The sequence below is a fragment of the Cupressus sempervirens genome, chromosome 1, assembly GCF_028749045.1.
Source record: "Cupressus sempervirens isolate cs-2001-9-10 chromosome 1, ASM2874904v1, whole genome shotgun sequence".
NCBI lineage: Eukaryota > Viridiplantae > Streptophyta > Pinopsida > Cupressales > Cupressaceae > Cupressus > Cupressus sempervirens.
This window is the reverse complement of record NC_143118.1, coordinates 289,077,893-289,101,285: the sequence shown is the minus strand read 5'-3', so window position 1 is coordinate 289,101,285 and position 23,393 is coordinate 289,077,893.

The window sequence follows — 23,393 nt, the reverse complement described above, 5'->3', positions numbered from 1 at the left end:
GGGTTATATATTGTAGGGAATCCATTTGTATAGATAGAGAAGAAAATAGTATATACTACACACAAAATTAATAAGAATACCTATATTTCTGCAAGATTTATGAGTTTTTTTCATTATGTTTGAAGGAAACTTGACTGTGGATGAATAGAATAAATTGATATATGATTTAACCTTCAATTCTCATGCTTTAGTTGAAATTTTTTAGAAGTTTATCAATACATTCTTGTTGACTAGCATAACATTGTCTAGTTTGGAGGCAATTTTGCTTTCTTTTATTATGAAATAGGCATTCCATAAATGTAAGTTCCTGATTCTCATGGAATGTCTTATTTCCAATATGTACACTAGTTAACTAACCAATTCCATATGCATTTATGAAGGAGGATTCAATGTTTGGTGATCACCATAACTAATTTAAGGAGTTTTCTATTGTAATTGTTGGGTATGCTAGAAAAATAGTAGATTGGCCTTAAGGAGTGGCTAATTTTATGTTGGATTGTGTTTATATATATTAAAGACAATTTTTTCCATCCATTAGTTCTTGGAGAAATCATTGAGAGAGATTAGATTGAAGAATACCTAGTTTTTGAGGGTTTTGAAGCACAAATTGGGGTTTTTGCACTTGTAGGGTCTATAAACTCAAATTGATTCTAGAATCTTTTGATTAAACCTATTTCATGAGACTATTAAGAGTCTTGAAGTTTATAAGTAAGTTTTACTTATAGTTTCTTTGTAAATCTATCACGTACAAGGCTTTAATTGTGTCATGCCCAAAATATAGGGCAAAACACACCAACAATTTTTTATTTATTTTTCCCTTAAAAGTGATAATATGATTAAATGTAATACATACATATTCGAATAGAATTACTTAACTTCCTCATACACATATATAATTACGAAATTTAAGTACAAATAAAATGTGGATTTTCTTAACATAATTTAAACTTAAATTGCAAAACTTAAGATCATCATCATTCTATCTACTCATCAACGCACATATGCAAGAATTGAAATAACATAAGATATAATGCAAGAAAGTTTCTCAATCTTTTCTCTTCTATTAATCAACTTGTTTCAAGGCTCCATCAAGAAAGAACTAGTAAGAAAACCTGACATCCTTGCCACTACATCAAAATTTAAATATATTTTTACATAATGTTACAATACAATTTGAATTCTCTTCTAAGTCCTTCATAAGGAATCCTTTTCAATATCTTCAATACATCATAGTGATCATGGAGAAGATGAAAAATGACCTGGAGACAAATCAAACATATCATGAAGAACAAATCAAGCATGCATTTCCATCCCAATTTGCACAATAGGTTCAACATTGAACTAGATTAGCGAGAAGGTGGATTTTCCCAATAGGAGACGTCGATCACATTACCCTAACATAGCCCTTTCGAGGCTAAAATCTCAAGAACTTCTGTTCTTCCACAAATTCCCTTTCGAGGCCAATATTACAAGGATTTTCATTCCTTCATTTCTTCAATTTTCAAAATTTCAAAACATGGTATGTGATGACAAGTAGGGGCCCATACACCCTACCCTCTTTCCCTCTTCTCGTCATGAGAAGAGACTCTACACTATTGGGGTCCAACTAAAACCCTTCCCCTGTACATGGCCACTTCTTCCCTATCCAAGGGTGAGTAATGCCAACACAAACCACAAAATCCCTTCAAAAATCAAGCAAAACATGAAGGAAAAATAGTGAAGAAAACATGCTTTCAATCCCTCCCAAGCATACCCAATACACATAAAAAAATACCAATGAAAACACATCAATGACTTATGCCTGAACAAGCATGAGAAACATGAAGATAAGAGAAGAAGAACTCCTACCTTCACAATAAGGTTACGGTAACATGATCAAGTTTGAGATGAGCTCTTCCTTCCTTCCTTCAATCTTCAAAACTTCTCTCTCTAAAACTAGAGATTGGGCAACAACCCAAAACCCTCTTAGAAATGCCTCTAAAAAGATCCCCCCCCCCCAAAAAAAAAACTCAACCACCTACCCCCAAAAAAAATAACTCCCACCCACTTGCCTAAAGCCCTAGAGACTACTAACTCAACTAGACATAAGGTAAGCCTAAAGGTGGAGTTAAAGTTATCCAACTCATGATGGGACAATCAATTTTCGCACTAAAGCAAAAATGGGATTTTTGAGTGACCATAAAAGTCAACCAAAGGGGCTAAGGGGGTGGAAAATGTCCCCAACCCATACCCATACCCCTTAGGTACTTAGATTTAATGATTTTAGGCCTTAAAGATTAATTGGGGACCTATCAAGAGCTTAGAAATTTTAGGACTTACTAACAACCTTCAAAATATAGATGACTCCCTAATCTTGATTAGGATAATTAATCTTGATTACTAATTGATTAGAAAAAAGGGTCACTTATCTAATCCAACTTAGATCTTTAGGTTACTCGTTACCTCTAACTATCATGCTGGAATGCATATACAATTCACAAGTGTCAAGTGACACTATAAAAACACTATTACAAAACATTAGCATTTATTGATTACAGAATGATACATTCATTCAATGCACAACACAAATAAAATACGAACAACGAGGTTTGCATCTTTCATCAAATTTAACCCTGGTTTCCACAATTGATACATAGGGTTCAGTTTCATTTCTCAGTTAAACTTTTCAGCTAAAAATATCCTGCACACTCATTGCACACATCAGTAGCTCAAGAAAATCACATGCATATATATTAAAAACCTATCTGGATAGTTACATAAATCAGAACATGAATCTTTCATAAAATCAACTATTTAATTCATTTCTACCCACATTTAATCATCCAAAATCACATAATCAATATAACATAACTTATTCATTAATTAAGATTAAAGTACCAAAATAATCATCGTTAGGCATGCATACACCTAATCATCATAACAACACCAATTAAAGAATATTGAACTATCTAAAGCATAAAACTTAATTAGTGAGGTATCAAATCAACACCCTTATCATCAGGTGAAAATGCTTCGTATCATTGTTAGTGAAATTTAATGTTTTAACAATTGAGATAATGTAGTAGTTCTCAAATCACTGAGTATTAAAACATGGATAAATCAACTGCTTTCAATGTCAATAGGACATTTACAACATAACACATTACTTAATATTTGATTCAATCTCCTATAATGGTTTTAAAAAGGGATTCATAGTTGATAATTAGAAACCGGGAGGGTCCTTACAAATTGTTGATCAAGCATTAATACAAGGACTATTTTCCAAAGTAACCCTACCTGTCCTTTTGATATGTTGAAGTACTCAACAAAGGGTATCTAAAAAGGTGTTTTTTTTGTTAGTGTTTTGTAAGTCTTAAGAGCTATGCATTTTAGAAGCTCATTGAAGACCTAATTAGCAGGGCTACTGGGCTTATCTTGTGCTTTTTCTAATTTATGATCACAATGACTTTGTGGAAGGGAAAACTAGTTAATTCATCTTGTAATTGATGTTTTAAGACTATTCAAAGCACCTTGGATCATAATATAGGGCTTGGAAAAACATTTAGGTGTTGGAGGCATTAAAGATCATTTAATTGCATTAAAACTTATAAATTTGTGATTTCTCCTTTCTCTTACTGATTGAGTCTTCATCCCATCATAACCCTCTGCATCACTCTGGCATTGTAGCTAGTCACTAGGAAATCCATATATTTCTACTCCTATCTCATCTTATTTATACTTCTCTTTCAACTTCACTTAGAATTCTTTAAACTTTGAATTCTCACCCCTACTACTAGCATTGTTTCCTATTGTAGTGGTGCACCATTTTTTTAACATGTAGTGTGTTTGTATAGAGGTCATAGGTGTTGCATGCCCTCGGTGGTTCATACTTGATAGAAAGAGTTCAAATCAAAATTCTTCTGACTATTCTTCAATCTTCATTTTGATCTCCATTGAATGCAATACAATGTGCACTCTTACCCTCTGCATGAATTGATAGTCATGACAAGTTTCTTGCTTGATGTATTTCACGATGGCCAAGTAGGATCTTCTTGCTGACCTATTCATTTTTCCTTTCTCTTGGATGTCTGTTGTGTTGATAATAGATTGAAGAAGCTAATCAAAAAGGGAGATTGTAAATGGAGATTGTTGAGAACATACAAGTATGACCAATATGCTTCAATCATTGTTTTGTCACTGATGTCAAACATACTCTTTTTTGGTATGAAAACTACTTATATGATTTAAGTACTATCACTTATTTGATTGATGAAGAGGATCTGATCAAAAGATGTAACAATAGCACCTAGAGGAAAGGTTGAGTTATGATTATGTAAAGGAGTACAAGAATCAGTTAAGATAGTGATAACATGATGAGTTGATAATTTGCTTAAGGTTACAAAGGCTAGTTACAGTAAGAAATTTTAGAAGAACAAGTTACACAAAGTTTGTTTTCCAAGCTTGACCAGGTGGATAGTAGGTGCTGAGCAAAGTCAGTGCAAGCCAAGAAAAAAAATAGTTGAAGCTGAGTAAACATTAATTCTAGTGTATCGTGAGCCGAATAGTGGATGCCGGGTAGATTTTAGTTGATGCTGAGCACCAATAAACTTTAGTTCATGCTGAGTGATTTTTAGAGTATGCCAAGTAATGCAATATGTGCCAAGCATTAGAAGAAAGATAATGCCAAGCTATTGTATTATTTAAAATATTATGAAGTCAATGGATCTGAGCCAACAAGTTTGTTTTCTTGGATTATGTGAATTAGGTGGAAGATAAGGTTGATGAGCTAGTGGTATAGAATTCAAGGTAAACCATTTTTAGGAAAATTCAAAGAGGATTCTAGGGGAAGTTTCTAGAAGAGATATGAAATGTGGGTTAGATTCATTGTATCCTACCTAATCTATCCAAACCCTAAATTAGATGATGGAGAATGAGTGACAAAATATCTTAACTTCCTATTTAGGAATGGTTGGTCATGAAGCAAGGTTTTCATGTACAAGAACCTAAGAAAGTCAAGGAGAGAGGGTTTTTTCTTCATCAAGTGACCTAAAAGAAGAGTCTGCAATGACATGTTAAACAAGAAGGTTTAAGGATATGAATGCTTGAAGGGTAAAAAAACTATTAGAGATACAATGTATGAAAGCCAAGCATAATGGAGGACTGAATAGTGATATGTAATCTGCAAATGAAGTTGTAAGTTGTTATGAGATCAAGCCTTACTATTACTCTCTAACTGTAATACCCCAAAATTGGCTCATTGCCATGATACCAATTCTGGTCTATTCCTAATCAATTCTAAGTCCTATTCTAATAGGCAATTCTCATTCTGCTATTCGCTACTTGACTTAATTGTCAAATGCAGAAGACCCTAATTTGCATATTTCATATTTCTTATTTAATTCCTATAGTACATACTCATATTAGTCGCATTAAACCTACTTGATTTAATTATAATTTAATTTAAAGTATTTATACTTTATTAAATTAAATTATCTCCTATGGCTAATGTACTATGGAATTAAATTCATTTAATTTAATAAATACACCTATCTTGATTAATTAAATGTAATTATTTAATTAAATGGGAAAGGTATTTCTAATTAATTAAATGAAATTATTTAATTAAATGGAGTTATTTAATTAAATAGGAAGCCATTCCTAATTAATTAAATGAAGTTATTTAATCAAATAAGAAAAGTGTCTCTAATTAATTAAATGGAATTATTTAATTAAATAGAAAAGGTAATTATGAGAGCATATCTCATTTTATTAAATTAAATATCTCACCAAAATCTCTCTTCAGTTCAAAAAGGGAAATTCTCAGTTCACTATTGATCAAAAAGGAATTAAATCAGTTAACTCCTAATTCCACTCAAATTAAATCAATTAACTCCTTATTATACTCAAATTAAATCAGTTAATTCCCTTTAATTTGGGAATCTTCCTTTATGACTAAACTTCACCTTTAATCCTGACCGTTGATTGAAATCGATCTCAACCATTGATGGATTCCAAGAAAGTCTATTTAAGAGACCCTCATCTCTTCATTTTGAGAGAGGTTGAATGAGAATTTGCATTGAATTGTTGCTAGATTGTGCATTCATTTGAGCTCCTTATTTTCATAAGATTTTCATTGTTAGTTTAATTCTCATATAGATTTAATATGCATACATTTAGTATAATTTCTTTTACTTTTTTCTTAGATTAAATGCATACTCCATTCTAGATTAATCTGCATTCTCATATAGATTAGTCACATTTCATTTCTTAAATCCTTCATTCTTAGAGGGTCTGGTTGCTTAACACCTCAAATTTGAGGATATCTAACAAGCAAATCCCTTTAGATAGAAGGCAATAGGTCACCTTGCCGGCTGATTTTTGGATGAACAATCCAATGTTCATTTTGAGATGAATCCACAAATAAGGACCATGTTGAAGTGTGTGTGTTAGCATAGGCCGCATATTCACGCATACACTAACAATTGTATCAGTCTAGGGTAAATCCTTTGGATTAAGGTTGACCTAACAACCATTTCTAAATCCTTTAACTAGGTGACATTTAAAGTGAATGGTCTAAATTCCTCTAACAAGGTTCACTCCTAATAGGGTGATTGAAATCCTTTAATAGGGTCACATTTAACAATGTGTATTGTAACCTTTAATAGGGTTGGCCTTTTACATGGCATCACTTCAAAAGAGTGAAAAAAGTAGTATGTTACTGGTGGTTTTTCCTAAATTGGGTTTCCAAATAAATCATTGTGTCAAGTGTGTTGATGAATCTATTATGTTTCATGTTTACATTTCTTCAAGTTGATTTAATAATAACCTACAATTTTTTAAGTGACTACATAATCTTATAGATACATGCATGATGAATAATGTTTTATGGGTTCACTAAGCTATGCAAAGTTTTATTTATGCATCTAGACCTTGGATAACTAATTCACTCCCCTCCCCCCTCTCAGTTATTCTAAAATTATTCCAACATGTTGTGCATGCTATCATCTCTTAGTAGCCTTTTCTCATGTGAATCAACTTACTTTGGCTTCTATATCTTCTCTAACCCAGACTGTTTAGGTGTGAGTTAAAGATGCACATTTTTCACACCTTACTAGTTGTGCCTTATGACTAGTAATGTTCTCTTCACAAGTGTTGCTAGAAATGGAAACACCTTTAAATGACTAATTCTACTAGTCCATTTACTAGTTAGATTACAACACTTAGGACAACACATAAGTTGTAACCCCATATTTGAACCACTTTTGTGCCCTTAGTGTTGTCTCCTAGATTTTAAACAATCCTATTTTTTTATTGATGTACTAAAATATGGTGTTGTTGTATCATCTTAAATTTTAAGCACCTGTGTTCTTTATAATTTTAATTTTTTTTTTAGCATTCTATTTAGTGTGTTTTCATTATACATTTGCATTTGATTTAATCCCAATCAATTTCCCTCTCTCATCAGTGAAAAAGTTGGGGTACAAATTTATTTCTATACTTCCTCCTTGGATTTCCCCCTCTAACTAGTTCAAAAATTGAGGTAGGATCCAAATTCAAATACATACGCTATTATTCTTCCAATGACAAAATTCACTACTCCTATTAGGTGAAATCTTGATAAACTTGAGATTTGGGTACCTTTTCCCACATAATCTTTTGATCTACCCTATTACATTTAATATCTCTTGGCTCCCACATCTATTTCCATGAACATTTAACGTCCAAATATAAGTTTACATGGGTGACCTCTATCTAAGAAGGGGCTTTTGTAAGGGTTGCAAAGCCCAACGTTGGATGTTTAAAATTTCATGTGTAATGAAATCGACCTTCATGAATCTGACTCTTAGAATCATCATATAAGGAACCTATTTGGCTTAATTTTGGACATAAGGATAACTTGTGGTAATAAATTTAGATCTGCAACTTGGAGAAATAAAGTCAAGAGATCTCATGATCAAGTACAAGGTGGACACCTATATTTGATAGCACTCATTTGCAATGTAGAAGTCTATGTTTTGTAGTTATCCAATTGAAGCTAGAGTTAATCTTCATATTCAAATAAAAAATTTAAGCATTATTAATCAAACACATGTTCTCAATTCAAGTCTTAAGACATTAAATATGGAGTTGTAAATGGATTGTGAAGATGGCTAGGCATACTTTTTCCCTTAAGGACTTGGTAAGATTTCCTTATTATTTTTAGATCTTTGCATTATTTACTCATATATACCATTTTTAAATCTTTGTCATGTTTTTATTGATGTAAAAAAAGGGTGATGTTGGGAACATTATGTATGATGATATTATAGTTAGAGTAGTATTAATATGGTTGATCAAATGTTGGTGTTTTTCCTTGACGTTAACGATGTTTGTGGATCAATCAAGTTGTCTATTGTTACTACATCAAAGCTACTACTTGTGATCCAAGGGATAGGAACAATAACAATAATATAAATACAAGAAAATATCAACATAAACAAAATTTGGTCATTATAGATTATATTGACATATTTCAAAATAAAAATAAATAAATATCAAAGACACATTGGCTTATTTGATATTAATTATTGTTTAAAGCCTTAGTAATCACTTTATAAAGAAAGTGAAGCTGCGAATGTATGAAAATGAAATAATTTTTTATTACTTAAAAATGCTAATATCATATAATCTAAAGGGAAAAATTAACTTATTAAAGGATAAATTGATTTTTTGGAGGAGATAAAAATAAAGGATTGTAATTTTACTCTAAAATATTTGTTAACAGTTGAAATTGCCTCCATCTTGAAGTTTCTTTTAGTAGGGCATAATAGATCTCTAGAAAGAAATAGTTGGGGTTTAGACATGATTCATATCACTATGAAACCTCCAAGATTTTATAAGTTGTCTCTTTATGCTTAGGGTGGAGAAAAAATTAGAAAAGATAGAATTGCAAAAGATGATTCCCCAAATTTAGAGGCACTCTAAGGCTTTGAAGCATAGGTGGTTTTCGAGTGGAAATCACAAGGCTTGTACGAACCAACCATCTCAAAATTTGATTTTCTCATACATAACTATTATGAAAAGATAAAGTAAAGCATATAATGAAGATTTCAAATCAATAGAAACAACCCATACATAATATATTTGGAAACATGTATTTGTGAAGAAAAACTAATTTTATTGGTACATAATGTTAGCCCCAACTGATAATATAATAGGTAATGCCATGCATGTATGTGAAAAAGTCATATTAGTTGCTATATTTTCATTTATGTCAATGTCTTAGTTGGCTAGACTATTGACATTAAGATCAAATCATTTGTCAATTAGTGAATTAACACTTAGTAAATTGTTCATAGTTGCTATCGAGCTCCATATGCAGAAAGAAAAGTCTGCCTAGCATAGCAAAGTCTACCAAGCTCTAGAAGTAGATATCAATTTCTATTGAGCTTATTAGTTGCTACCAAGCTCTTTAGTGTAATTGATGAAGATTTTAGTGTTAACCAAGCTCTATGGTGTCTACTAAGTTGATCAATGTCTATCGAGCTACAATGTGTTAACAAAGTAGAATGAAGGTGGTGTTGACCAATCTTTAGTGTCAACCAAAACTATCGAGTTCTTTAGTATTCACTAAGTCACCCAATGCTAATCAAGTTCTAGCATGCTACTTAGAGTGATCAATGTGGATTGATCACTAGTATCAAATGAATGCTAGAGTTTGCTGAGTTGATAGCATTGTTGATTGTCAAAATATCACTTAAGTGGTCTTTAGAACCATAGTTATAGTAGTAAGCCAACTTAGTGAAGACTATTTGAATTAGGTGTTGTAGATGACTCCAAAAGGTAATTTATTGGATTGGTATATATGTAATACATCTTATCATATCCAAAACATCAAATTGAATCAAGAAAGAAGTAGTATGAGTGTGAATTAAGAAGGCTACATGACATATAAGGAAAATTAGAGACTTATCTATTACAATCAGGGGATCATTGTATTTCAAAGGAATCTCATTCAACAAATCGAGTTGCAAATCAGAGATCAACCACAGATTTATCCTAATAGATGCATTGGTCAAATCCTCTAATAAGGTGGAGTTAACAGTCTTTTCCAAATATCCTAACAAAGTGCATACTTCATTGTATGTTGTAAATATTTTCACAAGGTGGACCTAATAGTCCTTATTTCTCCTAATAGGGAAGATCACCAGAAGTGGTCAATTGTAAGCTTTAATAGGCTAACTTTATATTGTAGTAATAAATCTTGTGGGTGTCATCCCCACCCCAATTTTAGTTTCTATTTAAAAGGTTTTTGGATTACCAAATATTGTGTCAAGTGTTATAGATGTTTTATTGCTTTCAGCCTTTCATGCATGCAATTAGATTAGATTATATTATGAAGATATAATTGGTGAATTAAAGTACAAGTTTTATTGGTTCCCAATTCACCCTCACCCCCCTAACACTAGACATTATGCTAACTCAGTAGAGTGCTATATCATTTTATTGATAAAGATGATTAATTTGGAAATTTGGTGTAAACCTAAGATTGATGATTGTGATTAAGAGGCAAAATATGGAATAATATGGAAACATTGAGAACACTATTTAAGGATGAGGTTGAGACATTTTTTATTGTTGTTGTTGCTGAATGGTGATTTAAAAACTAATCATATTGCTGGTGTGTTAAGTTGTTGTGAATGTGAAGTTGAAGAAGGTGAAAGAAGATAGTTGAGCTAGAAGAATCGAGCAGTGGGAGGAGAAAGAGGTGGTGTTAATTGGATATTCAAAAGTATATAGAGAAAGGAGATCCAAGATAGAGATTAGACAAAGAAAGAACAAGAAATGAATATTTGAAAAAGCAAAGGTAGTTTCTATTCCTAATAGATCATTTCTATTATTAATTTTAAACCATTATAGTAGAAAATATCAAAAGAACTAAGTTGACCTACCAAGTCTATGAAATCTTATATGGTAACATCAATTAGTGGTGTTTTAAAGTCCTTTGAATCAGGCCACTCTTTAGACAAGATCAAGGCGTGATAAGCTCTAGATGATCTTTTGGTGAAATCCTCTAATAAAGCCACTTTAGCTATGTGTATGTAACCTTTAACAAGGTTGGCTCCTAGACAAGCTCACTTCATAAGAGTGGATATTTTTGGGTTGTTGGTCCCAAGTGGTTTTTTCGTTCATAGGGTTTCCACATTAAAAGCACAGTGTCAAATGTGTGAATTTTATTTGTGTTCCAAGTTGTTTTATAGTTTACTGGAGCTCGGTAACAATTAAGTAATTGCAATGTAATAACTAAGTAATTTTACTGACACTTGGTAATACAAAGAAAAATAAGTTAAGCTTTTGGAATAAAGTGATTGAAAGAGGTAAACAATAAGTTGAATGGTTAAATTGAGTGATTGACATTAAAGTTTATGAATTTTTATTGGCACCAAAATTATTTGAAGGGACTATCTGATAACTAGACATAACTGATTCACCCCTCCCCTCTCAATTATCTAACACATAAACTACAAAAAGTGAACCAAACCATAGAATAAACCAAATGGTTGAATGCACAATTTTCTTATTCATAATTCTAATAGATAATTACAACTTAAGGAATAATAGAAGCTTGTATGATTACATAGATGCAAAAATTATTGCATTAACTCCGATTCTCTGAGAAGGAACTTCTAGAGGAGAAGAGGGTCCTAATTCTCTAATAGTATATCTTATTAATATTTGGCTTGTTCTCCTTCTCTTTTAATAGATTAGAGTCCCTTCTTTATTTATTTTACAAAGATTAAACTATATATAGCTCACATAGGAAATGCCTCATGATTTTAAAAATAATTTTTAGTCATAAGAACAATGTCATCACCCTGGTTGAACTCATGAGTCAATTTATATTGTCAATTCCTATGGGATGAGTAATTTATCTTTATGTTCTATGTTATAGAGTTAGTTTCCATTTCCATATTTGGATATTGTCACTCTAGAGTGAAGGAAAACTTTTCTTGAAAAAACATCATACTTTAAATCAATGTGTTGTAATAACTTATCATGTGAAGATGTAGCATGAAATTAATTATTTCTTGAAAACACATTGTAATCACCCAAAAATGTTCTAGTAAACTATGAATCCCCTTTCTGATTTTTTTAAATTCCTAAATTCTAGAATAAACCTCTTTTATCTATCATATTTGATTAAATCTTGATTAAATTTGAAATACTTTATATTTGACCACCTTATCATATGTATTGTTTAATTAAAAGAATCATGTCCCCTTTTAATTAAATAAAGTCCTCAAAGTCACTCTTATCCTAAGTGTGCACATGAAAATAATTATTCCTATTTTAAATATAAAAGAAAATCATTTTGTCTATACATGTGAGGGTACACTTTTCAAAGTGGGTGGAATCTCCTTTCCCCTCCACACAACTTTTTCCTCTTAAACACTATTGTTGATTTTGCCTCTTGGAGATTCTTGTGCACAAAGTCAACTTGAGAATATTTCTCCACTATAATTTTTTCCTCTTAATCTATACCATCCTTTTCTCTTTAAAAGGAGGTTCTCTCCCCACTATCTCAAGGTTAGATAATTTCATACTTGCACTCTAGTGTTATGCTATCATTTTGTTTACTCACACTCTTGAGCACATTTTCACTCACTTTGTCTTATATGCATTCTTATATTAGATTTACTTTATGCTCTATCTTAGCTCACATAGTTTAATTAGGGGTTTTTAACTCTTTTATCTCTTGTTATCTTAGCTTGCATCTTACATTGCATACTTGTGATTCTTCGATATTGGAACTCTTGTCTCTATTTCTTTGAATCCTTCATTCTATGATGCACCTTGCAAGGGTTCCTTAACTAATTTAATTTAAGATCCACCATAATCTATTGTATCCATTCATGTCATAGATATAAGGCTATAGGCTACCTCTTGGGATGCTCTTCATCATGGGGTTTCTCAAGAACAATTATTTATTGAAGTATGTTCACCTTTTGAGCATATATTTTTGGCACACACCATGGGGTAGGATTCCTTACTTTAGCTCATTTTTATTTTTTTCATCAAAATTTTCTCTTGCAAGTTTTGAATTTTTTTTTGTGGTGACATATATTATACGACACTTTACTTTACTATAGTATGATACTCCATTCTACTACAATATGATACTTTTCTAGTTCTAAATATTGTACTCCTTCTCTGTCTTATATCATTCTACCTCTTATAGAGTATCATATTAGTTTGGTATCCTTTGTCATTCTATTTTAAAGTATCATCCAAATTCATATTGGTATATCATATGGTATTCTATTAGCTAGTGAAGTATCGCCCAGTTTGACCTACTTGCATAGTTTGAGTCTAGGAGTCTAGTTTGCATTTCTAAGCTTTCATTTTCAAGTTTTATTCTTTTTTAATAGGCTCTAACAATGGTTTTGCAAAGTTTACTTTTAGTTTTCATGATTATTTGATTCCCTAAACTTATGCATTTATAGGGGCTTACTTACTTGCATTGCTAAATGAGAAATTGAAAAAAGGTCTACTAAGACTTGTTTGCAGGGCTTGTCAAGAACAAAAGAAAAAATAAATATTTTATTGTGTCTTCATTTATCTTGTGCTTGCATATTCTAGTTTTTCTTTCATTTCATAGGAACATAAAATTCACAAGGGTCCTTTACTGATAGGAGAGTATGCTCTTTGTCCTTGAGGTAAATTAGAAATCTTGACTCTTCATTGGATCAAGAAAGTGGTTGGTATATTCCACTCTTTAGTGGTCTTAATAAATATTCTTGGTGTATTTGGGAGAAAATTTTTTAATAAGAGATCAATTATGCTCTTCAGCTTCTTAGTGAATAAAAAATATTGACCTCCTTGGTGTGAATCCATTTTTTTCAATCTCTTAGTGAGATTTACTCCTTTAGAGGGCCTACTATTTGGCGAAAAGATACCAGAAGAAATGACCCAAGTGGGAACAAGAAAAATTGAGCTATTTGATCCACTATAATCATAGGGCCCTTGAAAAAGGTGAAAGCCTTGTGGGACATAACACTTGATCCATTTAGAGAGAGTACTTGTGGGATTGTGACCATGAAGCAATAATTGAGTGGGTATGCTTAACATACTTTTGTGGTCACTAGTCATCTATCCCTATCAGGTGCAAGGGGGGTGTTATAAATGGAACCCTCACTAAAAATAATAGGTTAGAAGATAACCTATTTTTCCACTCAATATCTTGGTATTGAGGATTTATCCTACTGGACTACCTTGATCACCCCAAGATTTATAATCACCATATGTGTTCCTATAGATGTGGGTAACCCATATATTAAAAAACCAATATCTATTGTGGGAAACCACTTTGTGTGAGGTAAGGGAGCATCAAGTTGTGGGCCAAGCTATTAAGTATTGAGTCATGACTTAGGTAGATCTTACTCAATGTGTTTTCAAATGTATTAGACCTATGGAAATCTTATTGAACATGCAAAAGATATAGTTTGATGGAGTTATTTTCTTCACCTCACAAATTCTTGTATTGGAAAGTTTTTTTTCTCCCTTGTACAATTGTTTGAAGACAAGTGTTTACATGACTATTTCTCATTAAAACTTATTGTTAGAACACTATTTTTGTCAAAAATTGAATTCAAAACTGCTAAAAAAATTAGTTTAGACCACTTAGCCAGAAAAATAGTCAAGCTAGGTCTTTTGAGCAAAACCAAGTCATAAACTGCCTCTGTTATCGAAATATTGTACTGCACTAGTGAGAAATATCAGACAACCTTATCAAGTATCATACTACTTCATAAAGTCTATCAGACTGGTATCTTGATTTCTATTATATTTCTACCTTTAAAGTATCATTCTACACTAGACTATCATATTTATTCCTCTAGAATATTGTATGAAATTTCTTGTTGTCCTTATGTTTCCTGGTTTCTTGCACTATTTTTCCCAGTTGTCGAACTTATCTAGTTTAATTAAAATTTATTATTAGCCATTCTAAAAATATTATTCTTGATTCTCATTTGCCTCTTGGTTTTAAACTTGCATTTAGGAGGTTCTTATTAGCTTAAATGGTTACCTTGGTCTCTTGACTACACTCTTTGGTTGAGGGGGTTGTTCACTTATCTATCAATCTTTGGCTATCTATCTATGAATTTGATACTATCTCTTGACTTGAGTCACAAGTGCCATCTTGGACATATTTCTTGAAAAGTAACTTTGATCTATCTCTATTGTCTCTCTTTGACAAGTGAACACTTTATCTTTCTAATTTGGACATCAATTTTTCTTGTGTCATCTTATCAGCTTCTTTTATCCTTCATCTTGTTTGGATTTATATTTTAAATCTCAACCAAGTCTAGAAAATCATGATTTCCTACATGCTACTAAATAATTTTGAAACCTATGCCCTAAATACAAAGAATTATAAGAAACCAATAATCCCACTTACCTTGGTCTTACTAAGAATATAATGGAAATGCCCTCTAGATTTGAAGAAATGATAGAGGAAAGAATCACATCCTCACATTAGCTTCCCTTAAGATCATTATATATATATATTAGTCATCTTCTTCAAGGTCACACTCATCCTCTTCTTATAGGTCTACATATTCTATCTCTCCAAGACATCAATCATCTTCTTCCATTAGCTCCAATGACCATCATAGAGAGAAAGAAAGAGGTCCAACTTTTGATCAATATCCAATGTCCCAATTTCATGATAAGCCTATCTATGACCAATATGATGAAGGCATAGATGCATGATATATATTTAAAGAACCTACTTATACCTTTGAGAGGAATTTTACTCCTTTGGGAGACTCTTATGAAACAATTTCACAAAACCTTCTTGACACCAAGCTCATCACATTTCCCAAACCTAGCTCATATGGAAACCCATTCTTGGAAGTCTATTGTTTTTATCATCAACATAATGAACATAAAACTTTAAATTACATGGAATTGAAACATGAAATCCAAGATCTTATTGATGGGGTTAGCTATTGTTGCAAACTCGATAGACTCATGTAAGGAGGATACTTCTCTTGAGAAAGATCATATTGATGAACATATGTCTAGTCATTGTTCCCTTGAAACCTCCACTTCTTCCCACACTCATGAATCTCCTAAAAATTAAAAGCTTTCCAACATTCCTCCATCAAAAAAAGAACCTAATGCTTTCCATATTTACTTTTCCTACCCTCAAGGGCTACCTCTAAAAGAAACTCAAGCTAATATACACTTGGCTGAAAATATTTTCTATACTATTAAGACTAAATATCCTCAACATTCATATGATGATATGGCAACTATGCCCACTCCATGGAATCTTCCATTCTCTCTTCAAGATCCTAACATGAAAAACCAATATGCTCCCTTGTACTTAGTAGTGGCTTCATGCCAAGAGGACTCTCAAAAGGCTAAAGATATATATGTCAAGAAAGATAAAGTTCAAGCACCCTTTAATCTCCTTTAAGATGTTGTTCCTCCATATCCTATGTCTTTCTTAGCTCTCAAGTATGATGCAAATAACATTTCTATTGAGATTATCAAAGAACAAGAGAAAAGTGTTATGCTTATGCTATCTAAAGATCCTTGTCAAGGTCAAAATATCCCCTCACCCCCTTGTTCTTATTCTCCATATTCACTTCAAAATCATGTTCAAGCTTCAAGTAATCTCATCAAAGATGTTTCTCCTATCCAAGCTATTCATAAGTCTATTGGTAGCCTTGGCCATGTTGCTCCATTTAAAGATTTTTATATCCCTATCCATTATCCATTTACATATTCTATGTCTATCCTTGGTCCTTACCCACCAAAGCTAAATACTTTAAACCTTTCATGCATCATGGGACCTTATATTTTTCTATCTCCCATAACTTGCACTCCTAGCTCATCATCCACTACTTGCATTATACCTGTAGATAAACAAAAGAACTCACACCATATCAGCCTTATTCATCCACAAATACTAAGTCTTTTGGAACCAATTGGTATGTACAACATAAAAGAAAAAAGAAAAAAGATCCATTGAAAAATAAATATCATCATGTCCTATCTAGTCGTCATGTAAATGCAAAGAAATAAAAAACATTCAAGAGACCCCAAAGGTCCACTAATCAAAGAAAATATATGTTCCTAAATCCATTATTGAAGAAATGTGTTCTAAAGCATCCAAAGGAAAAGAAAAATAAAAAGCTATATGGATTCCCAAGCCTCTTTTGAAAAAAATTTATCTTGTAAATAAATAAAAGTTGTCATTCAAACTTCCAAAGGATTCTACTCCATCGTCTTCCAAACATATTCCTCAAAAGCTTCCAAATCCTTTGACTCTATCTTCCTCCAAAATTACTCTACCACCTCATACATCTAATCTTCAAGATATTTCATCCATATTTCCTCTATCATTTGGCCACCCTTCAAGGTGTGTGTCAATGTTAATATTTCCTAAATTTTCACCTACCCTTATGCAATCCTTTCAATTATAAATTTACTTACTATCCATCCTCCTTATCCTCCATATACCTTTTCTACCATCTCAATTCCATCATCCTATCAACATCTTTGAGAAAACCTTTCCATGGTCTAGGATTTTCATGACTTATCCTTCCAATAGGAGAACAATCCAAATTGAAAACACTTGAGTTCTTTCAAAAAATCCAAATATTAAAAAAAAAAAAAAAAAAAAGAGAATAAGTTCCTTGGTGAAAACTTGGTAAATAGGAACCTTGGTAGAAAAAAGTAAAGAGAAATAAATTTTTCCTATAGTGAAATCCACTTCTTCTGATGCTTTGGATAAGTACCATGATGGAAAAATGGAAAATAGATGTCATGTGTAATTCTTCCATAATCCATCCATTCCATCTTTCTTCTTTGATCTTAACAATGTTGAGCTATTAATGAGCACAGGCTATCTTATCCATTAGCTACCATATCATAATCTTTCTTATCTTGAATCATTCCTTTATAGCCTAGATACCCATATTTATCCTTATTGTCGTAGTTTGCCACTATCTTATCTGATTTACCCCTTGGTCTTTTATCAAAATAAATGAAAAGAACAAAAAAAGAAAAATAGGGTTATCATAAGTCTCTTGACATATCCACTCTTTTGGAGTACACGCTTTCATGATATGAAGTTATTATCCTATATTATATCTTGTTCATGGATTCCATTGCTTATTCAAAATATGCTTTGTACGATTTTTTTTCCTCTTTCCATAGCTTGGGTAATCTTGAGGAGAAAATCATTAAGGATCACATCTTGCTTCAAGAATTCTTTCTTATCCATCTTATCCACTAACTGGCTAATCCATCATGTCCTACACCTTGGAAAACATTGGGAAAAAAATAATGTGATCTTTCTTGAGATCCAATCATCTTTAAATAATTGATACACGATCCTCAAAAAATCCTAAAAATTGTAAAATATACTAAAAAATCCAAAACAATAAATATAAAAAAAAATGAAAAAATAATAACAAGTCATTACAAAAATCTTGCCAAGTAGTGAAAACCTAGAAATAAGTGCGACTTGAGACCCTTGTACTCATGTCTATCAACATGATGCATTATGATTTGAACCTAATCCATATCATATTTCTTTTCCTTCCCTAGTTTGGAATTGATCATTTTCTAATTCTAGGGGCACAAACTATCACATCTCTTGGGTCTCTAGGATGTGTTAGTATTCAACAATTTCACCATGCAAACAATGTTTCTCAACATTGACTACAATACTTAGTGTCATTTGAGCTTACACCCTTTTGTTAGTATTAGATTATGATATTTCTTAGTCATAGACATCAGTCCTAAAGAGTTAGCATATGCTCTTTCTTTTTCTCTTTCACATCGTGCTTAAACTAGAACTAAATGAGATATGCTTAAACTTTTTTTTTTCTTTGTAAGTTGCTTGTGCTGATTTTTTATGAGTATTTTCACCTTAGTCTCTTCAAGATATCATTGAACTGGAGGATTGGGGGCATGGGGCATGTTTTATTGTGTCTTCTACTTGGTATATCTTTGATGATCTTATTTTCTTCTTGTTTTGATGCAAGAGAATCATGGGTTGTCTTGATATCTTACTCATCTTTGTTCATTTTGTTAGTTGTTGCTAGGTTGTAGTTGTTATAGAGCACTAGTTTTTCCAATCTCTTGATATTATTGAGTTCCTTCATGTGCCATGTTGGCCTAGTGGTTTCTTTTGATACTCAATTCCTTCTTTCACTATGTTTATCTACGATTGGTTCTTAGTTAGAGCCAACTTGTTCATTTAATTTAATTTGAACTACATATTTAATGTAAGGAGCATGCATTGGGATATGTGTAGACTATTATGAGGTCAACCTTCTCTCATGTAAAGATCTATAATATTCTATAATTTTTTTTGGCAAGTATAAGGAGTGAGTCTTATTTTTATTTAGGAACATGAGATCAAGTAAAATAATTGTAGAAGCTAGCAAGCTTGAATCAAGATATTTGATTGCAGTTGTGTCATGTTGGATGCATTTTCATTTATACTTGATCATTGTATTGGTCATAACCCAGAAGGCCTCACAACTAGGCATGTTTTTGGATCATTCGATGAATCAATAAGACATTTATTGTTTCTCTCCTTGGTGATTTTTTTTTTTTCTTCCATTGTGTTTACTCAATGAGGTGCTTGGATACTTAGGTGTACCTATGGTCCTAATTCTCCACCCATCCCTACATAAATTGGTATTAGAGAAAGGTTGGTTGTAGTATTGGATCATGTGGAACCTTAGATCTTGGTTGTTGGATGACAAATCTAAGGATTTCACCTATAGCTTGCAGAGGGTTATGATCTTGCAGGAAACTATTTATCAAGATGGTTTGGGGAAGAGAAAATGTTGATAATGTCATAATGCACATATTGTAATAGATTACATCTAGATTAGATGTTGTGGAGACAACCTAGAGAAGAAGAGCACATCTTAGTGATGAAGAAGTGGCACCAAACCCTAATCTTGAGCTTGAGGAGGATCAAAGATGAAGAAAGATGGTTGAGAGTTTTGTCTGGGGCACATTCAAATCCTACTATTGAAATTGTTCCTTATTTTGGAAGATTGGATAATTTTTTTTATGTTGGATTGGATCTTTGATAATGGAGAAATTATTTGAGTTTGAAATCACTATTGATAATAGGAAGGTGAAAATTATAGTCACTTTGTTTAAAGCTCATGCCCCATTGTGGTGGGAGCATTTGTGAATTGATTGAAAAAGAAGAGTAAAACAAAATATAAAAATTGAGTCAAAAATTATGAATAAGATGAAGAAGTTCCTTTCTACTAAATACCAAGTTATCTTGTTAAGGAAGATGCAAAATTTGAGACAAAAGGACATTATTGTGAAGGGATACAATGAGGAATTCTATAGATTGGACATCAAATATAGACATGTTGATGATGGGGTTGAGAAAGTCGGAAGGTATCTAAATGGTTTAAGATCTAGAATTTAAGATGATATAAGTTTGTGAAATTGGATAGTGTGGAAGAATAATATTAATATGCCTTGAAAGTTCATGAGATCTTGACAAAGAAGCATGAACAAAGACAAAGAGGTAGAGGTGGAAGATTTCATAGAGGTAGAGGTAAATATTATGGAGAGAGATGTAGATATGATAATTTTATGCAAGATAAGGGAAAAACCAAGTGGAAAAATGAAGACAACGACAGGACTGAGTGGAAAGATGATAGTTCTTATCAAGGTAGTTATGTAAGAAGAGGATTTAGTGGTAACTACTTTAAATATGGTGAAGAAGGATATTGAGCCATTGAATGTAAACATTCTAGATGGAAGAATGTGTTGGAATTATAGATAGAGTAACTGAGATGGGGGGGTGAATCAGTTACCACAAAACAAATCCACAAATCCCCTAGATGTCTTAAATAACTATTTACTACTAATACTCGGTAGACATTCACAAAAATGTTGCAACTCGACAGATTAACTTGTTACTGTTCTTTAAGCATTCACAATATTAACATGCATTAAAAAGTAAATAACATGAACACAAGAGATACCAAATTTAATGTGAAAACCCAATATGGGAAAAACCACCAAGTAACTAGCTACTAATTTTTACTCTTCTGAACTGCGCCCTGTTAAGAGCCAACCTTGTTAAAGGTTACAAAACACACTATTAGGTGTGACCTAGTTAGAGGATTTAATCACCCTATTATGAGTGGCCTTGCTAGAGGTCTTTAGAACAATTCAACTAAACTGTCCACCTTGTTAGAGGATTTACAAAATGGCTGTTAAATCAACTCTGTTAAGAGATTTTAAAAATCACTACTACAATGATTAGAAAGTAAAAATGAAATGACCTAAATAATATGCAACTAAATTCATTGATTAAAGATCTCTATTCTACACCATTAGATCCTCTTTGATCAAATATAGCTTTGCTACTCCTCAATGATCTTTGATCATCCTTCAAAATCCGCTCTCACAATAATTAATCCACCTTCACATTCATATCACATCAAATTCATCACACTTAAATTTCTCAACTTGACCTCTCATATATACCATTCAGATTATCATGTTAGCTCAATTTCAAGTTACAATTACCTATAATCATTACCATATTCGGCTAGAAATAATACTTAAAAAAATTAAGCATTAAGTCATAAATTAGCAAATTCCTTTTCTAGCCAACCTTGCTTGGTAAACATTGCTCCAAAAACAATTTCCTAACTTAACCATCTCAACTCAATTAACACTGCAAATTCTATGAAATCCTTTGGCTACCAAGTTAACTTAGTAAGAACTAAATTTCCTTCACTGACCATGAGAGCTTGGTAAGAACTATTTTTTGCCACATTTTTCTTTGATGATTGAGTGAGCTCGGTAGACACTAAATTTCCTTTGCTAACCTTGAAAGATCAGTAACAACTATCTACACAAGGTAAAGTTTGAGAACACTTGGTAGATACTGTGAATCTTCTTGTAAACCAATTGATCTTGGTAGACTCTAACTTTTTTCTTGTTGACCAATTGAGCTCGGTAGACTCTGATTGATAATTGATATGACATTTGTGTAACATCAAAGACAACACATAATTGAACAATTGTATCCAACAATCTCCCTCTTTGGCATTGATGGCAAGACAACATGTCAGAGCATAATGAAATTTGAAATAGGTCTTTTCTAACATAATGCTTCTCCCTCTTACATTTCATTCCACAAATTCCTCAAATATAGTAATCTCCCTCTTTCATAATAATCTCTCCTTCTTGCATACACTTTCTTTTTAGAAAGATATGACAGTAAACTCTCCCTCTTTGACAACACATACCAAAGACAACACAACTCAAATGAATTTCAATGTACCTTAAATACTAATTCATATGCAATGTCTTCACTACTTTGCTGCATCAACTGATAGATCTTCAATTCTGTTCCTGTTGATGCATCACTAAAACTATATTTTAGTGAGCTTTAGATAGGGGAATGATCCCTAACTTACCTCTTAGATACAAGAATGCATCCTTAGGTAAAGGCCTTGTGAATATGTTCACAATTTGTTACTTTGTATGGACATATTCCAATTTGATCTCCTTATCCTACACCAATTCTCTGACAAAGTGATACTTTATAGCAATATGTTTGGTTTTAGAATGCATCACTAGATTTTTGGATATGTTAATTGCACTTTTATTGTCACAAAGCATAACAACAGGTTCTTTGATTTCTTCCTTCATACCTTCCAATAACTAGTTGAACCAAAAAATGTTTGAACAATTTACTACTGAAACAACATACTCAGCTTCTGCTATGGATTGGGATGTACAATTTTGCTTCTTACTTGTCCAAGAAGCCAACCTCTTTTCAAGAAAGAAAGCTCCTCCACTTGTACTCTTTCTATCATCAATATTTCCTACAAAATCTACATCAGTAAACACTTTTAAATCTAGATTTGCTCCAAGTTTATACCATAATCCATAATCTTCAGTGCCTTTCAAATATTTCATGATCCTTTTGATTGCCATCATGTGATTTTCTCTTAGTTTTTCTGAAAATCTTGCCACAATACCAACTGCAAGGGCAATATTTGGTCTTGTATGCACTACATACTACAACTTTCCAATCATAGATCTATACAATGTTTGATCCACTTACTTTGATTCATCATCCTTGGTAAGTTTCAATCCAATACACATAGGAGTCCCAACTAGTTTGCAGTCTTCCATACCAAAAAATTTTAGTATCTCCTTGATGTATTTAGATTGAGTGATGCAGATGCCATCCTTATTCTACTAAATTTGAAGACCAAAAAAGAATTTGATCTCACCAAACATTGACATTTCAAATTCCTTGTTCATTTGCTCTCAAAATTCTTTGCAAAGATCATCATTTCCTGTGAACAAAGTATCATCCACAAAAATTTCTGCCAAAACAA